Below are 20000 nucleotides of genomic sequence, written 5' to 3' on the forward strand. Positions count from 1 at the left end.
TATATATATATATATATATATATATATATATATGTATTTTTTTTATGACATAAATATGTATATACAGACATATAGATAGATATACAGATAGATTTTTCTGTGATATTCAGGTGGATGTGGAAAAAGCAGGAAGTGAAAGTAGATTTATTTATTTATTTATTTATTTATTTATTTGCATTTGATTACCGTGGTAGTCCACTGGGCCGTAAGAGACCATTTTCAGAAGAGGCCTGAGGAGAAAAGCTCCAAGTACATGTAATAATCTTGAGCATTTAAATTAGATTGTACAGGCAGGCTCACTTCCAGAGTTTTGGTTTACGAACATACATATTTACAAAACATACAAAAATAAGAGCCATTTACAGTGGAGGCCTGAGGGGAGAAGCTCCTGGAACATGTAACAGTCTTGAACAATTGTGTGGGCAGGTAACTTACAGAGTTGTATAGGCAGGCTCACTTCCAGAGTTTCAGTTTACATATGTACATAGATGCTTCCAGAGTTTCAATTTACTTACATGCATACATATTAGACTTAAACAGATGAATAAAAAGAAAAACAACAGGGAAATTAAGTAGATGCATTTTGGGAATTTGTCATTTCCTTCAAAAATCAGATAAATTTCTGTGTGTAAAAGAGCTGAGGAGAAAGAGTAGACAGGAATTTGTTACAGTTAGAAGCAATTGAGAAGTAAATAAAAAGTGAAAGAGGAGTCAAGGAGGTAGTAAGCAAAGGGTGCGAGAGAAGACACGGAGGTAGAGGAGGCTGGGAAACAGAGGCAGAAGGAGTAGAGTAGTTACAGCTCCATATGAAGGAGAGGTAGTTTTGTACAGAAGTTTTAAAAGGTGCTAGGCTTTGGTTTGATCTAATGTTTACAGGAGGAGAGTTCCAGTTTCTGGCTACAGAAAAAAAGTATAGAAGTTGGCCAGCTGGTAGGTTTGGTTTGTGAATCTGTAGAAGCTGTTGGTTTTCAGATCTAAGTGATCTTTTTTGTATGTAGTTGGTGAATAGTGAGGAGAGGGCAGGACATACTGTGAGTTTGCATACTATTTTGTGAGCTTTTGTTAATTGTATGTAGGAGAGATAGTGTCGGAGTTCAAGCCAATTAAGAGAGTCTAGTGCTGTACAGTGGTGGGTAAAATAGGAGGCATTAGTAGCAAATCTAGCAATTTTGTTGTAGCAAATTTCAAGTTTTGATTTTAAGGTAGAGAGTAAATTGATGAGTAGTGGAGAACCATATGTTAGAGAAGGTAGTAGATAAGTATTGGCAAGGGTCTTTATACTAGTAGGGCTAAGGCTGTGTTTGTGTCTGTAAAGCAGGCCCAATTTTTAGTGAGTTTTTTTAATGCTGTGTTGAATAAGCAAATCAAATTTTAGGTGTTCATCTATTATAACCCCTAGTAGTTTAGTATGGGAGACTAGCTTAATAGGAGTTTTGTTGTGGGAGAGTATGGTAAATTGGTGTTTGTTTAAGGGGGCATTTTTCTTAGGGGTAAACGCAAGTAGGTTGGTTTTGTTACAGTTGAGTAACAAATGATTTTTGGTGACCCAGTTTTCAATGGAGGAGAATGCTAGTTGGGTAATATGTTGGAGCCTGGATATGCACTCGGCAAAGCAAATAATACTAGAATCATCTGTGTACTGAATAAGAGAGCCATGGGTGAGTGATAAATGTAAATTATTGATGAATATGCTGAATAGTAGGGACCCCAATATAGAACCCAAGGGAACATCAGTAGAGTTGGGGAGATATGAAGAGAGGGAGGAATTCCATATAACTGCTTGCTGCCTGTTGGATAGGTAGCTTGAGAACCAATTAAGTGAAGTGGAGGAGAATCCAGTTTGTTCATAGGTTCAAAGGTTCATAGGTGTGTACTAGGCTAATGGCCTTGGAGCCTTTACAAGCCTAGCCCATAGGATTACCCTGGCATTGTGCCACCCGACCTTAGTTCCCAGTGCCTCTGTCGAGTAGAGCCACTGGAGTGATCTCCAGGGTGAATTTTCTATTTCCCATCCACTCATCAAGATTCCTCTTGAAGAGGGCTAGTGAGGTGCTCTGCTTGACATGTATGGGAAGTCTATTCCATAGCATGGGCAGTCTCTGGGTTATGAATCTGTCCCTCCAGCATGTTCTGTTGATTGTGGTAATGAGGTTGAGGTCTCTGGAGTGTGTGATGTGGAGGGATTGGGATTTCTTTAGATTAAGCATTTCTAACAGAGTTGGGTCGATTTAAAAGAAGAGGGTGTGAAATGGTATCAAAACCTTTTGAAAGGTCTAAGAATATGGATGTGACAGATTTGCCAGAGTCCCTAACCTGTTGATTATATCCATGAAAGAGATTAAGGCAGTCATTGTGCTGTGACCTGGTATGAAGCCATGTTATGTAGGTGAAAGAATTTGATTGTTGATGAGAAAGTCAAGAAGCTGAATTTGAATACATGTTTCCAGAATCTTAGAGATGGGGGCAAGAATAGCAATTGGATGGTAATTGGAGAAATCTGTTGGGTCACCTCCTTTGTAGAGGGATGTAAAAAATTCATTTTTGAGGTATTAGGGACATAAGATTCTGGTATAGATCCATTTATGAGTATGCTGATGGGGTAAGCAATTGCATCTGCAGCTAGTCTGAGGTATTCAGCGGGGAGGTCATCTACTGCATTACAGCCAGGTTTAAGTTTGAGGAGTAGTAATTTTATGGAGACAGTGGGAATGGGTTTTAAGGAAAAACAGGGTGTAAAAGTGATGGAAGTATCATTAACATCGGGGGGGGTGGAGAATGGGAGAGTTGTGAGAGAAGGGAAGGACATGAAGGGATTTTAATGAAGGAGAATGGGTCTAAGTGGAGTTGGGAGAAGGTAGTGATATTAGATATAGTATTGATAAAATGGGTATTGAAAAGGTTGTCTATAACTGGGTGGCTTTGATCAGGAAAAGGAATAGGCTTGGCTTTTGTGCCAGAGTTTAGAAGGGATGAAATGGCTGAACATAATTTTTTGGGGTTATACCTATTGTTGGACTGAAATTTTAAGTAGTATTGTTTTTTGTGTTTCATTATTGGCTTTTTCATAGGTTCATAGATTCATAGATAGGTACTAGGCTATCAGCCCTAGGGCCTATACAAGCCCAGCCAAAAAGGTACCCTGGCGTTTGGCACCCAAGAAAGTTATTTTCCTGTGCCACTGTCGACCAGAGCCACAGAAGCGATCCCGGGGTGAATTTCCTATTTCCCATCCAATCATCAAGATTTTTCTTAAAGAGTGCTAATGAAGAGCTTTGTTTGATATAGATAAGTAGTTTATTCCAGAGTATGGGAAGTCTCTGGGACAGGAATCTATCCCTCCGGCATGTTCTGTTTATTGTGGTGACAAGGTTTAGGTCCCTAGAGCATGTAGCTCAGAGGGATTGGGATTTCTTTAAGTGGAGCATGTCCAACAACTCTGGGTTTGACATAGCTTTGTATGTTAGGCAGAGATCACCTCTGAGTAGGTGATATGCGATGGAGTAAAGCTGGAGTTTTTTTGAGATGGTCTGCGTAGGGCATCTGTTTGAGGCCGGTAATACTCTTTGTGAGGTATTTCTGCGGCCTTTCCAGTTGTAGATGTCTTGTGAGGTACATACCAAAAGGGGTGTTGTACTCTATAATGGGTCTAATGAGTGATGAGTAGAGGGGAACAATGACCACTTTTTTTTCTGGATGAGAAACTTTTCGTGATGAGGTGTGCCACATAGAAGGATTTCCTGACTACTGTGGCAATGTGATTATCAAAGGAGAGACTACTGTCCACCTGTGTCCCGAGGTCTCTTATTACACTTTCGATGTTAAGTATACTACCGCCTATGTTGTAGTTCATGGGTACAGAGTTTTTACCAAATAGGATGACAAAGCACTTTTTGGCATTGAGCCTGCGGCCATGGCTTTGATACCAGGCATCTGTCTCAGTGAGGCTATTTTGTAGGATGTCCACATCGTTAGGAGTTTCGATTATGGCTCCTAGTTTGCAGTCATTTACGAACTTCATTAGCCAAAGACCTTCTGTGTTAGCCTGCACTTCAGAAAAGTAGATACCTTACAGGAAAGGATACAGGACTGAACCCTGTGGTACTCCACTTGTCACTGGTCTGAAGTCAGATTTGGAGTCTGCTACTTTCACAGTGTGGGTTCTGTCAGTGAGCCAGCTGGCAACCCATCTAGTGACATAGAGATTTATACCTAGTTTAGTGAGTTTATCTATAATTCTAGAGTGGGGGATGGTGTCAACAGCATTGGCAAGATCTAGATAGGCTGTGTGAACCACCTTACCCTTGTCTACAGCTTTGGTGACTGCTTCAGAGAAGTCTATCAGGTTTAGGAGACATGATCTGCCTTTTACAAACCCGCACTGGGTGGGGACCAGAGTTTGGAGATTACCAATGCCTTTGTTTATAATTTCCATGATGATACGTTCCATGGCCTTGCAGACCAGGCTCGTCAGGCTAATGGGGTGGTAGTTCCCAGGGTCCATGGTGGCTCCCCCCTTGTGGAGTGGGATAACCATTGCTGTGCGCCATTCAGCAGCCACAAAGCCTGAGGTGAGGCTATGATTGAATATGGTACTTAAGTGGGGTGCCAGTTCATTCTGTAGTTCGTGTAGAATGCAGCCTGGGATGTTGTCTGGTCCCATGGATGCTGTGTTCTTGGCTTTGGAGAGTGTGGTTTTACCTGTGCAGCCATGATTACAGGAACTTTGCATTCTTCCGGTACAGAGATGGGCCCTTTAGGGGGTGGGGGGGTAAAGTTAGCACTGAACCTATCTGCCAGGATGTTGGCAATATCAGTTGGGTCTGTATATTTAGTACCATTGTGCTGTAACTCAGAGCAGATCTGAGTGTTGCCATTGAGATTCTTGACATCCTATGTAATTGTTCCCACAATTCTCATTTTTTCCTATGTAATTGTTCCTACAATTCACATTTTTCCTATGTAATTTGCTTCTACCCTTTTCTAAATACCCCATTTCCAGTTATTTTCTCTCTGTTACTATATTCACTACTTCTACTACAGTTGGTTTAGACTTTGGTTTTCATTTTCTAGTAACTGCTTTTTTGACAGTAATCAAAATTAGACCCAGCAAGGCCTTACTACGACTAGGCAATTCTCATTCTGTTAGCATAGCTCAAAAAAATCATTTCCTTAGACACTAGGTAAGAAAATTGGTGCACTGTGTAGTCTGCAGGGAATTCTTAAGGTCTGCCAACTCATTACACTCCCGGAAAACATGTTCCCAATTACCTCTTTCTTCCCATCACATCTCCAACATTTGCTGTCTCCCTGAAGAAAAACTCTCTGGAGCATACTCGGGGCATAAAATGTAAAAGTTTCCAAGCAAAAATCCTAAATCTTCTAGATTTTGTTGCATATTTGGGAGACATGTCAAACATATATTCCCCCATTGTTTCTCTGGGGATTGCTTATCTAATCTCTCTTCCCAATCCTTTCTATCCTCTTCTGATTGAGTCTTACAGTTATCATACAATATTTTATATGCTCTACTAATTACTCCTTTTTAACAGCAGCTTCTGTTCTAGATTCTATTAAAAACTCTACCAGTGCTGGTCTTTTGTTTAGGACCCCCTTATTTCTGTCTCTTTGCCAATACTCTGAAATCAATCATTGATAGGGAAAACAACATCTAACCTGCAGTCCAAATAAATTCTTGGCGTATTCCCATTGGGACACAATTTTTGCGTGAGTGGATCATGCTTACTTACTGCCCACTTAAAGGACTACTACTAAGGCACAATGTACAAATAAAGTATTCTACATTTAATCAATGTTAATTTATATTAGTATCTGACCAGTTAATTTGTAATTTGTCTAAATTCTAGTCAGTTTTGTTTTTAATCCACTGACAGACTATCTGGATTTCTGCAACACTGACTATCTGGCTTTCAGGGTGGAGTTTTCCAGTTAAAAACTAGCCATGGACTGAGAGACTGCACATTCCACACTTTACCATTTGTCCTCCTGGCAAAAGGGCTGAATGCAAGCAACCAAAATTGTAAGCGCTCCTCCAAAGGCCATAACAGTGTCTGCATAATCAGGAGATAGGTGAATGCTGCACTAACAAATCACTACACATCCTATCTATCTAAGAAGATAATCTGAAGGGTGATTGTATGGCGATATTTAAAACTGGGACTCTAGGGTTAAGAACCTGCTACTGCCATCACAAGTGTCAATGAGGAGTGCAACACTATTCACTGTTGCTTACCCACTGCTTGCACAACCAGAGGAAAGCAAGCCCCAAACTAAAATACAGCTAAAATTCGGCTTAGCTATATCACATTTCACAAAACCAATGGGCAAAAGAGCCTTAGAAAAATGTTAGCAGCATGGAATTCCCTTCTATAAAGTATCTGGAAACCAGAATTAAATAAATATATTCACAGACTAAAAATGTCAGTAAAGTGACAGTATAGGTATTAGATGAAGTGGGTACCTCACACTTGAACTTAACAGACCACCTTACTTCTTATCTTCTGTGACACCCATGTCCTGGCCCAGCAATCAAGGAGTCTCACCCCTCACCACTAACACCAGAGAGGGCATAACATATATGAGGAAAGGATAACAAATACACACAGTAAAGTGCAATTTTCCTTAAGAGCACACAGAGATCAAAGTCAGTCCGGGGCTGGTCGCTCCCTTGCTCCCCATGTCCCCAAAAAGACTCCCCATTGGCACAGCTATAGGGTCCAGATCTCAGCCTAGCTGGGCAAGCTAAAATCTCCAGCACCCTCTGTGTCTAACCAGTGCTTCGTGTCCCTGCCCAAGTAGCTGACACATCCACACTTTGAGATAAGAGTTTACACAACCACACAGACACTTCTGGGGAAGGTTGGCACAGGTTCTCCAGCTGTGCCCCTTTTAGCCAGACTATACGGTAGTAATTACTGCCACCACTCAGCTAATATCAGCTACCCAAAGGCCCTTAAAAGGGTGTCAAATTATTACTGTGCAATATTATCATCCAATTGGTAGATGTGACTAAACAGTCAAAGCTTATTTGGAGTGTCTTGGACAGTAAACTCTATAAATATGCAATGTACTGTAGAGCTTAACTTATCTCTACACAAACCAGTCACAATTAAAAGGTTTCAAAATATTTAATAATAAATAATTAAAACCACAAGACAATACTTTCTACTACACAGTCAATGCTAGCCAAAAGAGTTCAGAGATCACACACAAATACTTAAAATAAATCAGTTGTACAGTCCTGACATCACAGAAAAAACACAGTCTAAACTTTCTAATTCCTAGGTATTCCTAAAAGAAAACACAAGTCTAAGATAACTTATACAAGACAACAAGCAGAGTGCTGATGAGTTGGATATCAAGACAAAAATGCTTAATCTCTGGTTCTCACTGTTTAAATTGAAACTGCAGCTCTGCTAAACTTTATATCATCTTTTACACTTTCCTGGTGTCCCCAGGCTGACAGAAACTGCATTTACATTCTTTTACGCTTAGAGCAATAAAGGACATTCTACATGTAAATTCTGGTTATTAACTTTAGCCTTAAAACAATAGGCAGGAAGCCTTCATCTAGCTGGACTGGAGCCGATTTGTAAACATCAAAGGCAGTCATGAAATAATTTTAATTTCAAAAGGGTCAGCAAAAATGCTTGACTTAGCTTTCTTTACAGCAGAGGGCAATGTTGCCACATTGTTTTAAGTTCAGCATTTCACAGTATTTACAAATGATAGAATTATGAGCCAAATTCTATTTGACTAAGCTGGCAGCCTTCACCCATCTCTATCGGTCTTCACACCTTCCAATCATGAATGTGTTAAATATGTACAACTACTTATCCTACCAATGACAGTAGACAAATGTTCACTGTATCATCAATTATTGCTTGATTTACAAAACCATGTCTGACCCAGCTCTGTTATAAAAGCTACATCTAAAGAAATCCCAAACCCTCTGCACCACACGGTCCAGAGACCTCAACCTCATTACCACAATCAACAGAACATGCTGGTGGGACAGGCTTATAACCCAGAGACTGCCTATGCTATGGAATAGACTTCTCATACATGTCAAGCAGAGCACCTCACTGGCACTCTTCAAGAGAAATCTTGATGAGTGGATGGGAAATAAAAAAGTTCACCCCAGGGATCCAGTGGCTTTACTCGACAGAGGCACTGGGAACTAAGGTCAGGTGGCACAATACCAGAGTAATCCTATGGGCTAGGCTTGTAAAGGCTCCAGGGCCATTAGCCTAGTACACACCTATGAACCTATGTATATAAAATGTTCACAAGCCTTCAAATATTGTTGCAGCAACAACGTGGAAAGATTCTACATGCGGGAAGTGTACTGCATTTATGAAAAAAAAATTAAAATCCCTACTTACAATTGTTCTTTGTCTGTATTAGACTGCACCACAGAACTGTAACACCTATGTTGGAATTTGTAACTGAGCTGTGGCTCAGACCACCTATTTATCAGCTTTGTTGTCAATGTCATATTAGCATTATAACATTGCTTTGGAAAATAAACATCTGTCATTGTAAAATGCTTAGTGTAGCTTCTTACTTTAAGTGCATCAATTTAAATTTCATCAAACTTTAGCCACTGCTTGTAATGAGCTATTACAGGCCACTGAATATTTACATGTGATATTCAAAGTAAGATACACACCAAATTCAGATGTACACAATAATAGTGAACTTCCAAATATAGACAATATGTTTGACGATGCTCCTGAAAGCACTTTTTAAAATAGGTAATGAAGTAAACATCACTGACAAATTAGTCCAAGCTTTACTCAAGACAGAAACGTACATTCCACTGAGCACCTTAAGTCTTCCTTGCCTGGTACAATACTGTATTTTCTGAACAGAAGAGTTAATGCACAACTTAAAACTATCCTCACTCTTACACAAGTGCAGCTCGACAGTACCAACAAACTATTTGGTCTACCAGAATTTATTGACAACTCCTATATTGATGGGCACTTGCGTACTTCTCAACTGCTGTGATTTAGCCACAGGGCAGTTGTCTTGCTCCTCTTAGATTTTATTCACAAAATTTGTTGCGCATTATTATATAACTCGACTAATTCTATAAAAAATATGAGTGAAAAGCATGGAAATCAAACATCTAAAACCTTATTCTGAAGGATAAGGTAGTGCTCCTCTCTTTGACCCTCTACTATGATTTTTAGGCCAGTGGCATAAGGTTTTAGTTTTCAGACATTGAAGGATACAGACATATCTCTTAATACTCTCAGATTTTACAGAACATATTGTTTGCCTCATATTTTGACTACCCATTATAAAATTTTTTAATTTTCTGAAAAATCAGAGACTACCATCATACCTCTTCGAGCAAGAAATCTGGGCAAAGCCACACATAATGGGGGGACAAAGGCCCATAAATAGGGACACTTTTTAAATATTGCTCTTACAGGCTTAGAAAGTTGATAGAATAGCAGGTTTTGCATTAGCAGGAATTTTTCTGAAGGATATGATGTCTGAAACACAAATGTCTGCCATTATTTTCTCACTTCAGTCCACAATGATTAACCAGTAATTTGCCAGAAAGCCACAAATTTTACGAAAAACAGACCAACACATGAGGCAAAAAATCTGGGCAGTTGAGAGGTATCCCATACTTATTATTGTTCTGAAAATGCCTGTTGATCTACTAACTTGTTTAACTATCACAATATTTATAAAAATATCCCCAGTCTGAGGCAAAAATAATGGGGGGGTATGTCCTTATGTACTGGAGATGAATGGCTATTGGCGTTTCTGCACCAGTATGTAAAACCCGTTTTGTTTAATATTATAGCACAACCTTCCATGTGAGGCACTGTCAGAAATATAAAAGGGAACAAATTACTTCTTTCAGACTTACTTGACCCCAACACCTCCGGCATAACGATCTGCTGTCACTGCCATTGGATCAATAAAATCTTCTGGGAAAAATACTTCTATGAAAGAGTGAGCACTTATCTGTCTAGAGACGCTTGCTGGTCAAGTGGCAGAGACACCAGCACAAAAATAATCCATACAATTTAGTGTATACAGTGTTGTATTTAACAACCTTATAAAATATTGCTGAAATCACACTGCCAGCAGCAATGTACCAGAACTTTCATTTCCATGTTTGTCCTTACCTAATCGAGAAGGCAACCCTGGAATGCTGACAGAAGATGCTGTTGCGACACCGCCTGAAGCAACCAATGTCATCTGTCCACCCGTAACATCAAACGGACACGCTGCTTGGGTGTGACAGCTACAAGACTCCATCGCTTTGCCACTTGCGGTCTTACAGCCAACTACTCCCCTCACCGAATGTATACAACACAGCACAGCTGCATCTCAGTGAAGAAAAAACGAACAAAATTGTATCGGACAGTAAAACATACCTTCATGTCAAACTTCAAGAAACTACAAATTATAAGGTCTTACCAACAGAACAAGAGAAAACTCAAGTGGGTAAACAGAAATATATCTAAAAGTTTAATATCATTACAAACAAAACAACAGCTAACCTAACAAACAATAGTATTAGAACTTCAAACACATTTCAGAATGATTTGACTTGGTTGTGGAGTTGCGTGTAGTTTTATAGGGTGGATGGATTTTTGTTTTTGTAGATTTTGTTAGCCAAGGGGCATGATTAAATTTAATTATTTTTGTCCGAGGGGAGCGGGTTTATTTAGGGTTTCAAAAAAATAGGCTATTAAAGTGGTCAACTACTTCATCTAGGGGAATGCTTTTTAGGATATTTCAATTTATATGTTTCAGTAGGCTGATGAAAGTTTGAGGATCAAAGTTAGCTAAATTCCATATTTGTTTAAAGTGGTGTTCTTTTTGAAGGGAGGGGGATGTTCTGAGGGAAAAAGCTAGGAGATGATCACTTATAGAGTACTTGGGATGGTGCCTGCTGAGGAGATTTTGTTTGGGTCACTTACCAGTATCCAATCTAGGATGGAGCCTTCCATGTTTCCTATATGGAATCTAGTGCAAGATGTAATTACTTGGTTAAAGTGGAATAAGTTAATGTTGGAGGAGGGAATTTTTGAGCAGATGTTAGACCAATTGATGTTTACGTCCCCCAGTATAATAGTCTCATTCTTGATTATACTATAAATCAAGACAAGGATGTTTTCCAAGATGGGTGTGTTATTGCCAGGGGGAATGTAGACAACTGCAATGCAGAGTTTTTCAGTTATTTAACTTTAGAAATGAGATTAGAATTTCTGCTGTGGAGAATTCTGGAAATGTATTGGAATAGGGGGATATGCAGTAAGAACTAGGGCAGAAGCGAACAATGCCACCTCCTTTCTTGTGGTGTCTGTCTTGTCTAAGGGTATTGAAACCTGGGGGAGGAATTCAGTCTTTTATGTGTGGTTTGAGCAAGGTTTCAGTGGCTGCAATAATGTCTGGTTGGTAATGGGATGTCCAGGCAGGAAAGTCAGTGATTTTGTTTTTGAATGCTTTGGAAGTTAAGTGTGACTAGCTTTAAATTTTTGATGGAGCTGGGTAGAGTAGAAATATTAGTTGAAGTGTGTCCTGAGTTGGCTTGGATGTCTCCACTGAGTGGAATTGTTGAAAATCTGGGAGTGGAGGCAGGAGGTTGTAATGGTTTTCTGAGTCCATTGAGGTGTGGGTTGTAGGAAATAATATGTATTGTTATGGTTAAGATTTTTAGTTTGGTGAAGAGCAGGGTGTGTATATTAATGGGGGTGGGGGATATATTAGAATAGCAGTTTAAGAGGGGCCACTGGGGATGCACAAGCCAGTGCATTTCTTTGTGCCAGTCCCAAGCCCGGATAAATGGAGAGGGTTGTGTCAGGAAGGGCATCCAGCATAAAATTTTGCCAAATCATACATGCGGACAACAGTCCAGATATACATACCAGATTGGTCGAGGCCCGGGTTAACAATGACTGCCACCAGTACTGTTGGCCAACAGGGTGCTGGCAGAAATTGGGCTACTGTTGGCCGAAGGAGGAGAAGAGGGGGAAGGCATGCCCAAAGGCAGGTAAAGGCTAGGACTGTGATAGTGAGGGTCAGAACTTTGAATACTGGCAGTATGACTGGTATAGGGAGAGAGCTAGCTGATATGATGGACAGAAGGAAGGTTGGTATATTGTGTGTGCAAGAGACCAGATGGAAGGGGAGCAAGGCTAGGTGTACTGGAGGTGGGTTCAAATTGTTTTATCATGGTGTGGATTGGAGGAGAAATGGCTTAGGAGTTATCCTGAAGGAACAGTGTGCTAAGAGTGTTTTGGAGGTGAAAAGAGTGTCGGATAGAGTGACGTTTATGAAGCTGGAAATTGATGGTGTAATGATGAATGTTGTTAGTGCATATGCTCCACAAGTTGGGTGTGCGATGGATAAGAAAGAAAAATTTTAGAGTGAGATGGATGAAGTGGTGATGACTGTACCCAAGGGTGAGAGAGTGGTGACTGGAGCAGATTTCAATGGGCATGTTGGTGAAGGGAACAGATGAGGTGAGGAAGTGATGGGTAGGTATGGTGTTAAGCAAAGGAATGCAGAAGGTCAGATGGTAGTGGATTTTGCGAAAAGGATGGACATGGCTATGGTGAATACGTATTTTAACAAGAGGGAGGAGCATAGGGTAACATACAAGAGTGGAGGAAGATGCACACAGGTGGAGTATATCTTGTGTAGAAGGGCCAGTCTGAAGGAGATTGGAGACTGTAAAGTGGGAGCAGGGGAAAGTGTAGTTAGGCAGCATAGGATGGTGGTTTGTATGATGACATTAGTGATCAAGAAGAGGAGGGGGAGTGTGAGGGCAGCAGCAAGGATCAATTGGTGGAAATTGAAAAAGGGTAATTGTGAGGTGGAGTTCAAGAAGGAGTTAAGACAGGCACTGGGTGGCAGTGAAGAGTTACTGAATAGCTGGGTAACTACAGCAGAGCTACTAAGGGACATGGCTAGAAAGGTGCTTGGTGTGACATCTGGAAAAGAGGAAGGAAGACAAGGAGACCTGGTGGTGGAATGAGGAAGTACAGGAAAGTATAGAGAGAAAGAGGTTGGCGAAGAACTGGGATTGTCAGAGAGATGAAGAAAGTAGACAGGAGTATAAGGAGATGAAGTGCATGGCAAAGAGAGAGGTGGCGAAGACTAAGGATAAGGCGTATGAAGAGCTGTATGAAAGGTTGTACACTAAGGAGGGAGAAAAGGACCTGTACCAATTGGCTAGACAGAGGGACCGAGCTAGTAAAGATGTGCAGCAGGTAAGGGTGACATACTTACAAGTGAGGAGAGTGTGTTAAGCAGATGGAAAGAGTACTTTGAGGGGCTGATGAATGAAGAGAATGAGAGGGAGAGAAGGTTGGATGATGTGCGGATAGTGAATCATGAAGTGCAGTGGATTAGCAAGGAGGAAGTAAGGATAGCTATGAAGAGGATGAAGAATGAAAAGGCGGTTGGTCCAGATGACATACCTGTGGAAGCATAGAGGTGTTTAGGTGAAATGGCAGTGGAGTTTTTAACCAGATTGTTTAATGAAATCTTGGAAAGTGAGAGGATGCCTGAGGAATGGAGAAAAAGTGTTTTGGTACCTATCTTTAAGAATAAGGGTGATGTGCAGAGCTGCAGTAACTACAGAGGGATTAAATTGATCAGTCACAGCATGAAGTTATGGGAATGATTAGTGGAAGTTAGGTTAAGAAGGGATGTGATGATTAGTGATTAGCAGTATGGTTTCATGCTGGGAAAGAGCACTACAGATGAAATGTTTGCTCTGAGAGTGTTGATGGAGAAGTACAGAGAAGCTCAGAAGGAGTTGCATTGTGTCTTTGTGGACTTAGAGAAAGCATATGGCAGGGTGCCTAGAGAGGAGTTGTGGTATTGTATGAAGAAGTCGGAAGTGTCAGAGAAGTATGTAAGAGTTATACAGGATATGTACAAGGGTAGTGTGACAGCGGTGAGGTCTGCGGTGACCGATGCGTTTAAGGTGGAGATGGGATTACATCAACGATCAGCTCTGAGCCCTTTCTTATTTGCAGTGGTGATGGACAGGTTGACAGACGAGATAAGACAGGAGTCCCCGTGGACTATGATGTTTGCAGATGACATTGTGATCTGTAGTGACAGTTCAGGTTCAGAAACAATTTTGTATATAAGGCTATCATAAGGTTTATATTAGAAGTATGGAACTGGGGTTGAGAAGTATCACAAAATAAAGTATATAGCTAGAAGATGTTGATCAAACTATTCAGGTAATGGTGAAGAATGGTATTGTATAGGATTATGAATTAAAAGCTGTAGGAGGGTCTGATACAGACAAATGTCTGGGGCAGAGCAATGGCCTAAAACTCAGTGCAAAAGCATGCATAATTATACTCTGTGGGAAGACAACCACCACTGCAAATTACAACATTGATACCACTCCTCTAAGATAGACACAGTGACTTGGGAACTCAGGTTGACAGTAACATGAACTTTGATCACCATGTGTTCATGTTGGTGAGAAAAACCTTTTACATGACACAACTTAGAAGTAAAGGCCTGGCAGCCAGATCTATGGAGATCATAGTCCCACTATGCTCACCCTTCATTAGACCAGTAATTGAGTACAGTGCACCCTTTGCCATGCACTTGGCCAGGCAATTGCAACAGCTGGTGTGGCCACAGAGGTTGCTCACTAAAAGATTACAAGGGGGTAAAAAACATGTCCGATGCAGGCAACCTCAAAGATGTGTCTCTGTGCTTAGTCTCTTACAGACTACTGAGAGTGATCTATACCTAACCTACAAGGCATTCCCTGCACCAACCCTGATAGATCTGCTACACATTCAGAAAACAAACAGCATTAGAATTATCCAACCCTAGAATCTAAACCTCATCTTTGACATAAACAAAACATGTTGATGGGACAGGTATGTGTCTCAGAGATTACCCCTTATCTGGAACAGACTCCCCATTCATGTCACAGAGCTCCTCCCTAAGCCTATTCAATGCAATTTGATCCATTGGCTGCAAAATCGTAAATTCATCCCTGGCTTGTTGCTTGTCTCCCTCATGGACAGGGGTAGCTTGTAGATACTAATTGAAATACCATAAAATCAAATCCAAAATCCTGAATTCCCAAACACTGAAAGATTAAGTGATAGGAATATATTGTGATGTTGAATATTTAGGATTAACGCTTTCCAAATAAGACATGTAATACTATGCCATCTCCAACCCACATACCATACACCCTAAATAAGTTACCTCCATGATCACTGCCTAACTTAAAAATGTTATATTCTTCTGTATGGTACAGTAGCCACTGAATTACTATATATATACATATACGTGGTGATGTTATCATCTGTTTCCTTTTATTTCACAGCAATTCGTAATTGCAATATAGTCTATTACTTCAATTTCAAAATTTACTGAATTTAACATTTTGATTCTAGTTTTATAGCATTCTTTTTGCTAGTATTCTGCCTTCTGTTATATACCTATGTATAAATGCAGAAAATAATAAAAATACCAAACTAAAAGCAGTGCAAAGAGATAAGGAAAAGACTAGAAAGGGGGAAAAAAACAACCGTTTAAACAAAAGTATAAACTAATAGTTTGCTCCCTGACGTCCTGAACTGGACAAGGGTGGAGAGGCTTACTGAAAATGAAATGACTATGGTTGTTGATGACTAAAGAATGTTAGAACATATTTCAGAATGGGATCCGGACACATGCTCGACTAGCATATATCCGAATCACAACACATCGAACACACATACACGAAAGTGCTTAACATCGACAAGCGCTTCTGTGTATGTGAGCCTGTTTCGTAGATCGGACTACAGTGCGGGTTAGGGAAAATTCCATTTTCCCAACTGTAGTGCGATCTCAAGTGAGAATAATAAAGTAGGGGGTGGGGGCACAGCCTCCCATGTGGGGGGTGCAGGGGGGGGCAAAGCCCCCCCTGCAGAAACGTAGATTTTTTTTTTTAAACTACACATACACGGAAGTGCTTTTGTGTATGTGTGTTCAATGTTTTGTGATTCGGACATATGCTAGTCAAGCATGTGTCCTAGGCCCTTCAGAATACACCTGACCTGAGGAACACAATAAAGAAATTAAAGAAGGAGGGTAAGACAACACAAGTGGGAATGTCTCTGTGCAACCTCTAGGAAAGGTATAACTACATTACATGTATTAATCTTGAGTTCTGGGACTACAAACCAATTAATTAGTAACTAGAAGGTAAAATTGCTCTGTCACCAATACATGATGGTTTATCCTTACATGGGTGTGACAACATCCTTGCAAAAAAGAAAGAATGATTAATCACAGTTTATAATTACACAAATATGCAGATCATTTCCTTTGTACAGAATATGACCAAATTAGTGTAGTCAAAATGACTTAAAATTCAAAATGCCATGGAAGAGCTAGGTTCTAGACACCCATTACTAAAACTTACACAAGAAAGAATAGTCTTTGGCTTGGTCTGATCATTTAACTAGATGGCGTTCTATGAGTATTTCTGAAAAATAGCACCTGTGCCAGTGAGCTTAATAAAAATAAATAAATAAATAAATAAATAAAAATACAGAAGCAGAGGTGTTCTCAGGTCTAGAAATGGACTCTTTTTCCAGAACAAGTAATCACCAAACACTATGGTTCATAATCAGCTAAAACACTAAGTTATGCCATCAGATAGTGAGAGGTATGACTTTTGTGACAGCAGATTTTGATAAAGTAGTAGTAAAGTGCCTCTGGGAACAGCTATAAAGCAGAAATTAAGGCATTAAGTTTAAACAATGAGGATGCATAAAAACTCCCTTTGGAGAAGCAACAAACCTTTGCACAGAACAGTAAAGACAGCAACTTCATTCAGGAAATGAGGTAAACTGTCTGCATGGAAACACAAGGGAGCAAAAGAAGACAAAAGGAGGAAAAGTGATTCTTAAGACAATAAATGAGGAACAAAATCATTCATTAAAACGCATATTACATTAGTATTTTTCATATGTACTTCCAGAAGAGGCAGAGAATGGAGGTTTTTTATATCCAGTTTGCCAAATTAGACAGGAAACTGGAGCTTGTCCAATTTCTTTCAGAGGAGAAAAGATTTTGAAGGAACTTCGTACCCTAAAGATAAACAAGCCAAAGGGGCCTCATGGGATTCACCTTAAAATTCTCACTGTAGTGAGAGAACTGATAATAACTTTTAACATTCTCAACAAATTAGTATCCTAGAAGGAAAGATAGATGCCAGAAATCTGAGAGATGCTCTTTCACAGCAATGGAAACAAGACAGAGGCAGAAAACTGATTTGTCATTTTGATCTCAATTATACATACAAACACACAATTTGCACTGAAAGTGAGAATTGTAGCATATCTAGAAGCCAGTGGGATACTAGACCCAAGACATCATAACGTCATATCCTTGAAGTCATACATTACAAGTCTGACAGAGTTTGCAGAAAATTGTTTGCAGATAGATTAAATGTAACTTACATCACTACTAGATGAGTACGATCTAAACCTAATAAAAGTTCTTTATTTGGGTTACCAAGCTGTAAATCACAACAGTGCTGCAAAAGTGGTCTCCTTTATTTTTCAGGGAGGTATCTGATGCAGTACCAAAAAATAGTCCCCCTTGTAGTGAGTCATAGGTTAGTCGTAAGGTAAAACACTGGCAAAACAAAAGGACATACAGGTAAAAGTAAAGTTTGTCTGTTTGGATGAAAAGATCATTAGCAGTGAATTAATAAAGAGGTCACTACTGCGGCTGGTTATTTTAAATGTTTGTATAAGTAGGAGTGCAGAGAGTCTTGGGAAGAGATGCATGTCTTTCTGCTGAAATATACGCAACAGGATTGATGCTCAAGAAACAGTATGACAGATGGAATAGGACTTAGCAAGATGAAACAAATGATCTAAAATATGGCAACTTCAGTATACTGCAAAAATAAATTCAGTATACTACATTTCTGCAGCAAAGACCTGAAAATGAGTATATGTATTGTGGGGAAACAATAGCAACAACAATAAAAATAGAAGGGGGCTCAGGGAATCTGCTTCAAGTGGCCCAATGGTGAGAAACAGTGTAATAAATGAAGTTCTGACTCAGGAAGAAATGTCACCACTTGAAAACAACAGTTATTATTCCTCTGTGTAGACAGCAAGAAACACTTCATCTAATCTGCTATGGTTACTCCTAGAAACCTCATTTTCAACAGGATATAGGACAGAGGCAGTACAGAGGAGAATAGCAAAAAGTTATGCAGGCTCTTCCTCAGGGGTCTATATTAGATGAACGAATGCTTAAAATGTTGAGTACAACATGCTCGACAGTTTTTAAGTGAATGTTCATCTAAGCGAAACCCCAAAATATCAAAACAAGGAGTTTCGAAAAGTTATAGTTGGCCAGCCATCAGGAAGCCAATGGCTGATGGCTACAATGTACTGTACACTATTACAACCTCCCCCCTCCAAAAAAAAAACAAATAAAATAAAATGGGGGGGGGCTTAGTCCTCCCACCCACCCCCCACTTAAAGATACCAACTCCGAGATCACACCACAGTGGAGGACTGTAAGAACGTAGAGACAGGTGAACATTCTGATGTCAGCCATTGGCTTCCTCACGGCTGGCCAACTGTAACTTTTCAAAACTCCTTGTTTCGACATTCTCAGGTTTCGCTTAGATGAAAGTTTGCTTAAAAGCTGTTGAGCGTGTCGTACTTGACATTTTAAGCGTTCGTTCATCTAATAGGGAACCTTCAGAAGTCCCAAAGTACTACAGAAACTAATACATTTAAATCTCTAGAAAGGAAAAAGGGAGGGCTGTGATATAAATATGTCATTCATGAAGAGAAATATATGAGAACAAGAAAAATATTTCAAAGTAGAAGATGGAAGGTTCAAAGAAGATAGAATGAAGTATTTTTGCACTGAAAGTATGGAGTGATGGGAGCAGTCTTCCTGAAAGGGCAATAGTATTAAAAATAATAACAGATTTCAAGAATATGTAGGTAAGATACAAAGCAGTTCTTATAATGTGTGGTAAAGAAAAAAAGAAATAAGCTCTTGACAAATTAGGATCAACAGCTTATTCAGACATTTAGAATTATCCAAACTAGGTGGGCGAAGCGAAATCTGCCAGATAAATATATAAACTTACATTCAGAATACCTTAGCAAATGCTGCAGTACTCACGAAACATACAACAGAGCAGATGAAGAAATGAATAGCAGATCTAAAAGGACCCCAAAAGGTGTCTTTTCACTGGCAGTTCTAAGTATAGAAAAGAGACATATAGTCACAAATCCTATTCTTACCTAAGGCTACAGGGACCACTTCATGTTGTTGTCAAATGCATCAAACTTGGCTGGTACAGGCCAGTTCCAAAGAATGAAGGAATGGGGCCCTGAATGCAGCCCCAGTGACTCAGGTTTAATTAGTGGTGAACGTTCTGTAGGAGCTAGCTGATGAGGGATGGGATGGGAATGGGTGGCTGATGCTGGTTTCACCATCCCACAGGGAAACAGCTTGCAGATGCCCAGAAGTGCAAGTCTTGATGTAGGGACTCAGGTAATGTGACCCACTGCCCAACAAAGAGTATGCAAGCAGTCCAGCCAAATATCAGAGTTGATGGGAAGTGTGCACTGATGCTGGGCTTGGCATTGTCAGCATCACTCCATCCAGCCAACAGGAGGAAGGAGATAACATCAAACTTGTTAAAACTGAGCTTCCTATATATGATGGCTTACTAAATCCTGGCATTTCCCCCCCAGTGCCTGAACACAGAAGAGGTAATCAAAGGAATTGTCTCTTGAAGAAGGGACCACATCCCACAGGATGATGTGAATGTAAATACCACACAGGACAGCAAGGTGTAGGAAGAAGCTTGGTAATCGGGCTAGTAATGGCCAAAACATTGTCTAATTTTCAGTTATTCTTGTGACACAGAGCACTGGTGAAAAAATGACATTTTTTTAGCTTTTAGACTCTCTCTC

Source organism: Protopterus annectens, chromosome 2.part0 (genome assembly GCF_019279795.1).
Source record: "Protopterus annectens isolate FY-2018-M chromosome 2.part0, PAN1.0, whole genome shotgun sequence".
Lineage (NCBI taxonomy): Eukaryota > Metazoa > Chordata > Ceratodontiformes > Protopteridae > Protopterus > Protopterus annectens.